At 35.8% G+C, this 9,846-nt stretch overlaps 1 protein-coding gene across 1 annotated transcript in view; it reads left to right on the forward strand.

Annotated features, from left to right (window-relative positions):
* LOC309659369 (uncharacterized protein) overlaps nt 1-9,317 on the forward strand; it is an 813,664-nt gene extending 804,347 nt beyond the window's left edge. Inside the window, exon 7 of the transcript XR_014262752.1 lies at nt 1,358-9,317. The gene's annotated coding sequence lies outside the window, so the exon portion shown is untranslated. The remainder of the gene's footprint in view (nt 1-1,357) is intronic.
* Nucleotides 9,318-9,846: the final 529 nt, after the last annotated feature.

Raw genomic sequence — 9,846 nt, forward strand, 5'->3', positions numbered from 1 at the left:
TTGGTGGGAATGTAAATTGATACAGCCACTATGGAGAACAGTATGGAGGTTCCTTAAAAAACTAAAAATAGAACTACCATATGATCCAGCAATCCCAGTACTGGGCATATACCCAGAGAAAACCATAATTCAAAAAGACACATGCACCCCAATGTTCATTGCAGCACTATCTACAATAGCCAGGTCATGGAAGCAACCTACATGTCCATTGACAGATGAACGGATAAAGAAGAGGTGGTACATATATACAATGGAATATTACTCAGCCATAAAAAGGAACAAAACTGGGTCATTTGTAGAGACGTGGATGGATCTAGAGACTGTCATACAGAGTGAAGTAAGTCAGAAAGAGAAAAACAAATATCGTATGTTAGCGCATATATATGTTGAACCTAGAAAAATGGTACAGATCAACCAGTTTGCAGGGCAGAAATTGAGACACAGATGTAGAGAACAAACGTATGGACACCAAGGGGGGAAAGCAGTGGGGAGGTGGGGGTGGTGGTGGGATGAACTGGGTGATTGGGATTGACATGTATACACTGATGTGTATAAAATTGATGACTAATAATGACCTGCTGTATAAAAAAATAAATAAAATAAAATTCAAAAATTAGAAAAAAAAAAAAGAATAAAAGTATTTTACACATGAAGAAAATGTCTCCCAGGTAATGCTAATCTATAGACAAGGTTGCAAACCATTGCACTAGATCTTCAAATAAGGGTTTCAGGTCTCTGTTCAGATGGCTTCCCATAGAGATCTTTCTTATGTCCATGTAAAGAAACTCCAACCTCATAATATGATCACTATTGGAAATCATACCATTATTTTTTTACTTGTTTATTATTCATCTCCTCTACTAGAATATTAGTTTGATATTAGCACGGACTTTGTGTATTGCTCATAATTTTATTCCTAGTACAATAATTACTCAATAAATATTTGTTTAATGAATGAACATCTGGCTGATAAAGATAAGGTAAAAAAGGGAGGAAGGTTAGAAGAATTTATGGTTTATCAAAATACTTTATATATATATATATATATATATATATATATATATATATATATACATTTGTTGGAATGTATGAGTTTATGAGGATTTGTGTCATGTGTGTGAATGCATATGCAATCTCCAAATACCTAGGCCTTGCTAGAGTATGGATATAAATAAGATCACAACAAGATTAATAATACAGTTTTTCTTGGTCATTAACTCTACCTATTTGGGTAAAACACTAGGGCCGTGAAAATTGTCTGGAAGCATTCCAAAGCATTCTGGAGTCTTACATGTTGTCTTGAACCAGCCCACCAGCTGGTGTGCATTTTTATACTGTATTCCTTTTTCGCTCTTAGCTCATTACTGGTCTCCTAGGACTTACGGACCTCTCTGAGGATAACCTTGCCATTGCTGCTCCTGTGCACCATGAGAACGACAACTATCCTGGTCAAGGCGCCCTTTCCTGATACCCCCAGAGCCGCCAGCCCTCCAGCCTCTCCACAACACAGACCAGTTTGTGTTCTGTGCAGAGATGAGAAAAATGACCCTCTTCCCCCCTTGTTCAAATCTGGGCTTCCGGAAGGCCTACTCATCGTTTCTGTGTCCTGATGTCATACAAAGTCCTATGTGAAAAAACACCCCCTCAGCCTCCGCCTACACACCCACTTTTCCTAACTATGAGATTTGAAAATCAAAGCTTGTGGTCGGCAGAGGCCTGTTGTCCTCCAGTTCCTCACTTCTCTATCTCTTCCTGCAGCACAAAAGAGCCCATCTCAAAGGGCCCCTTCTCTGTGTTTCACGCAATAGAGTCTCTGAGGCGAGGGCATGTTGAGATGCAACGGTTCCACTGGGGTAATATGAGCTTGGGCTTATATTATACACATACTCAAACACAGTGCTAGATATACATAATATGTGTATATACATACACACATATGTGTACGTATGTGTGCTTGGCTATGCGTGTACTAACTATAAATTCAGAGTTATAGATTTGAGACTTGGATCGCCTTTTACCAATTGTGTAAATCTGGGCAATCACTTAGCCTGTCAGAATATCAGTTTCTTCATCTGTAAATGGGGAATTTCAGTAGCTCCATAGTATTTACAAATTTAATGTTCATGGAATCAAGCCTGTGCAAGTGACCATGACGGACCATGACCTGTGGTGATTTGTAATCTTACCGAGGCATGAAATTGAGAAATTGAGGCTTGTGTACTAAGGAGCTGTTGTGCAGAAGAGAGCCAGTTAGCTGGGGGCGTGAGCCTCGTTAACTGCTCAGCAGGCAACTAGCCACATGGTTCGTTGTTTTCTGCTTGACCCTGTGTACACAGTAAGTCTCTTGAAGCAATTAAAAAAGAAGTATGTGGCTTTCTGGGAGGAAAAAAACATAACCAGCTGCTGATGCTGGTGGATAGAAATGAAAAAATACATGAAGCTGTTCAATCTAATGATGTCTTTCAATGAAAAGCAGAAATCTTCAGCAATTTTTTCCTATGTATACCCTAAAAGAATGTTGAAAAATTACGTGCCCCTCACACATTTTAAACTGACATGTAAAATTTTATGTCATAAGTTTAAATACTTGAAAAATGTTGTAATTTTTAGCAAGCTATAAATATTGGCAATTTTAAATAAAATTATTGTCATTCTTAAATTGGTTCCGAAGAATCCTTATATCATAATGACTTGATAACCACCATTATTCATTATAAAAATACATGAACAAGATCTTTGTAAGAAGATGTTGCATCAATTTTACCTCCTTAAACTCATATTTTCATTTCATGTACCCTCAGAATTTTATCTTAATTATATTTTATGTTTGAAAGTCAATTACTGATCACTCTATCATATTTCTTTACAACAAAAATGTTTGCACTTAATTTTTTGTAAACTTCCTGGGACTATAAAGTTCTGTTTAAAAAATATTTTGAGTTTAATTATCATTATAACTTATAGTAGTATGCAATAGATAGAAACAACATAGCTATATAATATAGTTTGATATGTTATTAGCAAAAAAGAAAAAAATTATTGGGCATTTGTATCTTAAGATATACAAAGCTTATATCTGTGGATGAATATGACTTTCTACTAGACTGAGCCAAGATTCAGCATTAACTCTACTCCTATTTTTGTTTTCATAGATGGAAGTGGTAAAAAATGTTGTCCACATAAAAATATTGAAGGAAATGGCGAGAGTTTTATTATACGTATTGACACACACGTCTTAGAACACTTTCCAAGTTATGTGCCTAATGATTTATCATTAAAAATTATTTTAATAACATATCAGCCAACAACTCAGTCAGAATCTCCTTCAATTTTGTTGAAAGACACAAGTACTGGATTTGAAAAGAATTATTGCCTATTAATTTAGATCATTCACTTTCCCAATACCTACAATGATATTTCAAATTGTCCTAACATTAGACACTCAGATTTTTCTATTCTATGACAATGTATCATGATAACATTAGGAGTAAGTGAGAGGCATGCTTTTCTTTCATAAAGTGAAAAATGAGTGATTATAAAAGACGAAATTGGAGAGAAGACTTGTTTGAGTTATCGGTTGTCAGGGAAATTAATTTTAGGAAACGGTGTCTATGGAAGTTTACGGTCTGGAAGTTGTTTTCCTAAAACTATCAAGTACCCACACATTCCTTGGGAAGTCTCCACACAGCATTTTGAAAACCTCCAATATCAGTTAAATAATAATAGAGTATATTGTAATAACTTTATATGTGGCACTCACTCTGTACTTATAGAATTGCTTAAAAATTTTTACTGCTTCTTTGCATTTTATGGCTGAAATGTGATGCTATTTGAGATTCTCAATATGAAATTCCCACAAATCTTAGGAGGTATCCCTATCGAATGTAGTACCTACTGCCCCACCATAAAGCGTTAGTATGAGATAAGTAAGTGGGTGGAAGTGCTGTGTCAATTGCAAAGCACCATAAAAGTGCTCTGACGTGAAAGAATTGGCCTCCTTTATGAAGGAGAAGAAACACAGGTTGCTCGGGAGGACCTGTGCAATGAGGTAAAAGCTCTAGGAAACCATTTGGCAGCTGACGGGTACAAGCAAAGATGTTACTTCAGGATAATAACTACAGAAGCAGGGAGTAAATATGCATCTGGCAAACAAATAAGAAAGAATTAAGTTTGTTTTTTGGTGTTTTTTAAGGATTAGGGATGTGTTTTCTGGAACCCAACCTGAGCAGCTGAATCGTCTGTGGCTAGTTCTGAGGTAGGAGACAATCTATAGCTTGGAAGTACAGCGAGTTTCCATTATTCTGCATTTTCTTTTTTGTTTGTGTTTCCCTTATGGTTTTCTTGTAAATGTCTAAATATGCTTTTACTGAAGTCAGAAGAAAATGGCTTTATATCCTTTGAAGCCCATATTACATCAGAGATCAGAGTGCCTCTAGAGAGCAGACACCAGTAATCTCCTCACTGGCTCTGCGTTTCGTCTCTCGTCTCCTTCCAACCTATTCTCCACACAGCTGCACGGATGAGTTTTTAAACGTGAAAATATAATACATTTTCTCCCCTTCTTAAAGCCTCCTTTCCACACTGCACTTGGATAAAGCTTAATATGTTATGTGGCCTAAAGTAGTGTTGTGTTGAGACTGGTTTGTACAGGGCTACAAGATTATTGGTAAATTATTGTTAAATTTTGTAAGCTGATGGTTAAACTCATCATCATTAAAAATAGAATTATATAGCCTTACAATTAAATAAATCATGTAAAAAGAAAGATAATGAACAGTCAGAATTCATCACTCTCTAATTATTTTACTTTGACTCTTACCTATGTTCTTAAGGTTATTTAAGTTTATTGTATTTGTATGGTAGAAATACTATATATTAATGTGCAGCTGCATGTCTCTCCCCGACTCTGCATTCAGTGACATCAGTTGTAGCTTCACATCAGTGATGTGGTTTTATTTATGCCAAGGGAATCTGCAACAGTGTAAGTCAGGGCTTTTTCCCCCAGAGAGCTGGTTGTTAAATATTTACCAGCACACCACTGGGGAGATATGACTTGAACATGGATTAAAGTATGGGGAGGCCAAATTGACTTATCCTTGAATATTTCGCTGCATTTTTTTTTTGGCATTTTTTTTATCATAAACATTTTCCAGATGATAAATTAAATCCTTTTAAATTGATGAAATTTATTTATTTGTACTAATTCATTTAATCTTTGAATTTATGTTCTTTGAGCAACTTTTGCCCATCATGTTTCATGAGACCTAGCACAAAATTCATATCCTTTAAGAACTTTACTTCTCTGGGAGAAGTGTACTGGGAGATTTTTACTTCTTCAGTATTTAAGTGTGCAGGGTGCCTGACAGTATTCTCTATTCATAATCGTTCTTATTGTTCTTATTGATTAAAATCTTTTAAAACAACACAGTAAATTATGAAGATAATATATTTTTAGATACCCAGTAACACTTGTGAAATAAACAAAACACCCAGGTATTTTAAGCTTAATATTCTTTGAGTCCAATTGTTATAATATCTATAGAACTTTTCCTGAACTGCATCAAGGGATCTGAAATTTAAATTATGTTCTTTTCGGCACTGCCAGTAATAAGGCTTTGACAATCATAATCTGTCAATTTGCTTGATAGAACATAAGGCAGAATAGCATCCGGTTGTTTTTCTATTTCAGTATTGACTTTAAGATCTTCTTTGAGAACAGGCTATGCTTCACCAGCCCATCTGGAGTAAAAATACAAAACCATTTTGTAGCCATTTTTTCCACAGACTATCCTCACACCTTTAGGGGTAGAATTTGAAAGACAAAGATGTTTGTACACTTATTAGATTCTAAGTAGGGAATAAAGCTTTGGCTAACTTAAAACCAAGACTGTTTTTAAATATTCTTAACAACAACAACAAAAAACCCCGGAAAACAAAGAACAAAACCCAATCCTACCAAAACAAAACCCAAGATGCATGTTAAATACACTCCACTCCAAATAGTAAGGAAATTTTAAATATTGTTGAGATAGCCATTTTAATTTTCTGGGTCACCACAAAGGTAACTTATCTGAACATGTGAGATTCATATAAGAGCTAAGGAAAATCCTTAAGTGAAAAGTAGACCACAAACTTCAAGGAGTTGTATACACAAGTCAATGTTAAGAAGATGGAAAGTGAAAGATTTGTCTCTTGGACTACCTGGCAGTTGCCTTTTTATGGCATCAGACAGGTGTTTATTTAATAGATCCAAACATGTGTGGCTCTGAAAAGAGGTAATGTTCTTGAATTTCATCAATATTATCTCTGACTTCAAACAGAAACATGGGTTTGAAGATTTTGTGAAACCTAAAGTTTAACAATTTGAAGGGCCCTATTTTTTATTACAGGGTTACAGAAACAAAAGTATGTTCAATAATGAATATTTATTTAGAAGAAAAAAGATATTATAACAATTATCATAGGACAATGGTTTTGAAATATTTCCTATAGACAGAAGATAAAGATAACTCACTTTTTCCTCTAATGAGCTGATCAAATTTTGGTTTGATTGTAGATAATTTGGGGATGCATAAAACATATGACATAACAGAGATGTCCTTCATGTTTGTATTATTAGCTGCATATTTGTGCCTTACAAAGAGATTCTGATAAATTCTATTGTGCTTAATTCTTGTCAAAAAAGAAAAAGCAATTGTGTGGTGCATTTAGATTGTGTATGCTGCATTATCAAATATATTCCTGCTAGGAGGAAACTTCTATTTTGTCTAAGCATTAATGGGAATCAATTCAACCTATGTAAAAATTGGGAGCATTTTTCACAGATTAACTTCTGTTTCCATGTATTTTATACCTTGATTCTCCTCCTTCCAGAGCCTCCACTGCCAGTAAAACTCTTTCATGTTGAAATGCACCCACCAAACCTACACTTGCGTGGTGTGGTACAGTGAGCAGCAATATTCATAGTAGATATCTCTCCAACAGAATTCTTCATGGAAGTTACTACAAGCCACTATATCCCACTAAACTTAAATTAAATATAGCCCCAACTCAACTTACAATAGCTGGATCCAAGGGCCCTCTAAGGCCACCCACTTAAGGAAAGCTTAAGGAAGTTAAAAAACAATTTTAACCAATATGGTAGAACTTCAAATGTTACAGAAACATATGAACACGTTGCCAGGACTCCTTTTTGGACCTTAGTAGGAGCCAATGTCTGTGAGAGGTTCTAAAGGTTACATTTTATTACGCTTCTTGGAGAGAACTTGTCTCTGGACAGTCTAGGGTGCACTGCCAGGAGGTCTCCACTATAAAGAATTCTGGGAGTGGATCAAGAGGAATTGCAGTTAGCTGCATACTAGCAAAATAGGAGCCAAGCACCAGAATTGAAATCTTAATACAAATGTGGGTAATCCAAACCATGAACAAAAAACATGTTTCTCCTTCAGAATTTCCATTTCAGGAAATGAATAATCTTGATTTCTCTCTTTTCCTCAAGATTGCCTTCTTTCTATCAGCAAGTCCTGTGGACTATGCCTCCAAACTCTATCATGAATCTATCTGTTATTCTCCATCTTAATATTACTAGCTTTGGTCATGTCACCCTCATCTGTTGCCTGGCATCAGCTAGGATGCATGTAACCGGCATCCTAAAAGACCTTATGATTGCCCCAAGAGCACACCTGCATTTTATTCGCCACATAGAAGCCGTGGGGATTCTCTAAAAATATTAATCAGATAGTGTTACTTTTCTGTCTAAAATTATCTAACATCTTTGCATTGCCCTTCGGATAAAATACAGCCTCTGTGCTGTGGTCTACAAGGACCTACAAAATTTGGCTCCTACTGACTTTCCTACCTCGAATTATCTACTCTCTCCATTTCTCTGTCTTATCCAGACTCATTCTTCTTTTTGTTCCTCCAATTTGTCAATTTCATTCCTGCCTCGGAGCCTTTGCACTAGCTGGTCAGCTTCCCAAATGCTGTATCTCCTGATCTTTGCTTGGATGACTCTTTCTCACCAGCTGAAATCTTAGCTCCTCTAACAGGCACCCTGAAACCATTCTATAAAAATGTTCTTTCTTGGTATCAAATTATCCTACTTAATTTTTGTATTACTTCTTACATAAAACTATTTATTTATTTATTTTTGTTTATTGTCTTTTCATGTAGAATGTATAGTCCACAAGAACAAGAAGTTTGTAGGTCTTAATCATTTCAGTCAGAATATACAGTGTCCAAAATAGTTTCTTGCAAATTCGAAGACTTCAAATCTACTGGGTGACTGTGTTAAAAAGGAAAAGGAGGTGAGAAATGTTGGTTCTGACCTGTGGAAAATTAGGAGCCTGGAAAGCATAGAACAATGATGACAAGGATGTTGGGTACTGAATTATGACATTTCTAAGAAGGAAATTGGGAACCAATAGTAGACAGGCTTTCCTAGGTCTTACGTCAATGTCTTTTGGGATCCTGAGAAATGCCAAGTACCAAAAAAAGCTACACAGAAAGAAAACAGAAAGGTGACCTGCCTTTCAAGGAGCATTTGAGAAGAAATTAGGGAATATTCCAATGGACCAAAAAGGTGTCTGGCTTTGTCATTTGGGGGCACAGAGTTAGCACCTGGTATGTTTCAGGGCACAGGTTATTATCTAGTGCCCCACTGCCCACCGTTGTTTCTAGGAGAGCCAAAGAGGTCTCTAGCCTAAAGCTAACTTGATGTTTATTCTGAACATATCTGATCCAACTTTGCGGATCAAAGTTGAGGTATTACACTAGACTCTGTGGTTGAAATATTTCTACTAAAATATGTAATTTGGCTTCAGCGATTTTAGTGAATTTCCTAACATTTGTCATGCTTTATAGAATATTAGGTCGTTTGTTAGTCATGAGCTATCTAAATTATGTAGTCGATTAACTGATTTTTCAACTCTCATTCAGCTATTTTGACCAGTCCAAAGAATGATTTTCTCTAATCAATGCTTCTTCCCCGTTATCCTGTACTATTTGTAATGAGCAATTCTATCTACTAAAACTGGATAATATTTCTTATTCTCTCCTTATTTCTCAGAACCCACAAGGCTGTTGCCTAAGGAATGCAGTAGAATCTCTTCCTAAATGTGTGAGACTGAATTTTTAAAAGCCATGCATCGATTATTTCTATTTTTTCAACACTGGTGGATTTTATTATAACAAGAGGATCACATAAGTATTTTCAGCTCATCTAAGTATTGTCAGAATTTCATCCTTTTTCCAAAGCAACCGTTTGAATTAGGAGGTAGACACATTAAAATATGTACAGCGCCATCTTTTGATGACAATCACTGACATCCGTTGATTTAGCTTTTGCTAGCTTTTTAAAAATGATGACAACCTACAGCCCTCTCAGACATAGACTAGCATTTTCCCCCAGTCACATTGACACTTGCTTTTTATTGTTGTTGTTTTTAGGTGAGACCAGCTGCCTCGTGATCACTGAAATATCAGGGGAAAAAAATCACTTTCCACCAGAAAGAGAAAAAATTAAATATTCTAAGAGGGAAAACTCCCTCAGAAGTCTTGAAAAAGCTAAAGAAGTGATTCTCTGTTTGATGACACCAGGATCACATGGATGAGTTTCATTAGTGTTAATGGTAGTTTTGGATACACTGACAGGCAAGGTTGTTCACAAAAGGTTTCGTCTGTTTTCTCTGATTTGTATATATAGAACAAAGACACAGACAATGGCCATTAGTTTTAAAAGAAAAAGTATAAAATGCAAGGAACTATTTTATCTAGTACAAATACTTTATCTCTGTATGACCAAAGATAAATGACAGAGTCTCTCTGGGCATTACCCTCCTCACTTCC

The sequence above is a fragment of the Balaenoptera physalus genome, assembly GCF_965194825.1.
Source record: "Balaenoptera physalus genome assembly, chromosome: 4".
Lineage (NCBI taxonomy): Eukaryota > Metazoa > Chordata > Mammalia > Artiodactyla > Balaenopteridae > Balaenoptera > Balaenoptera physalus.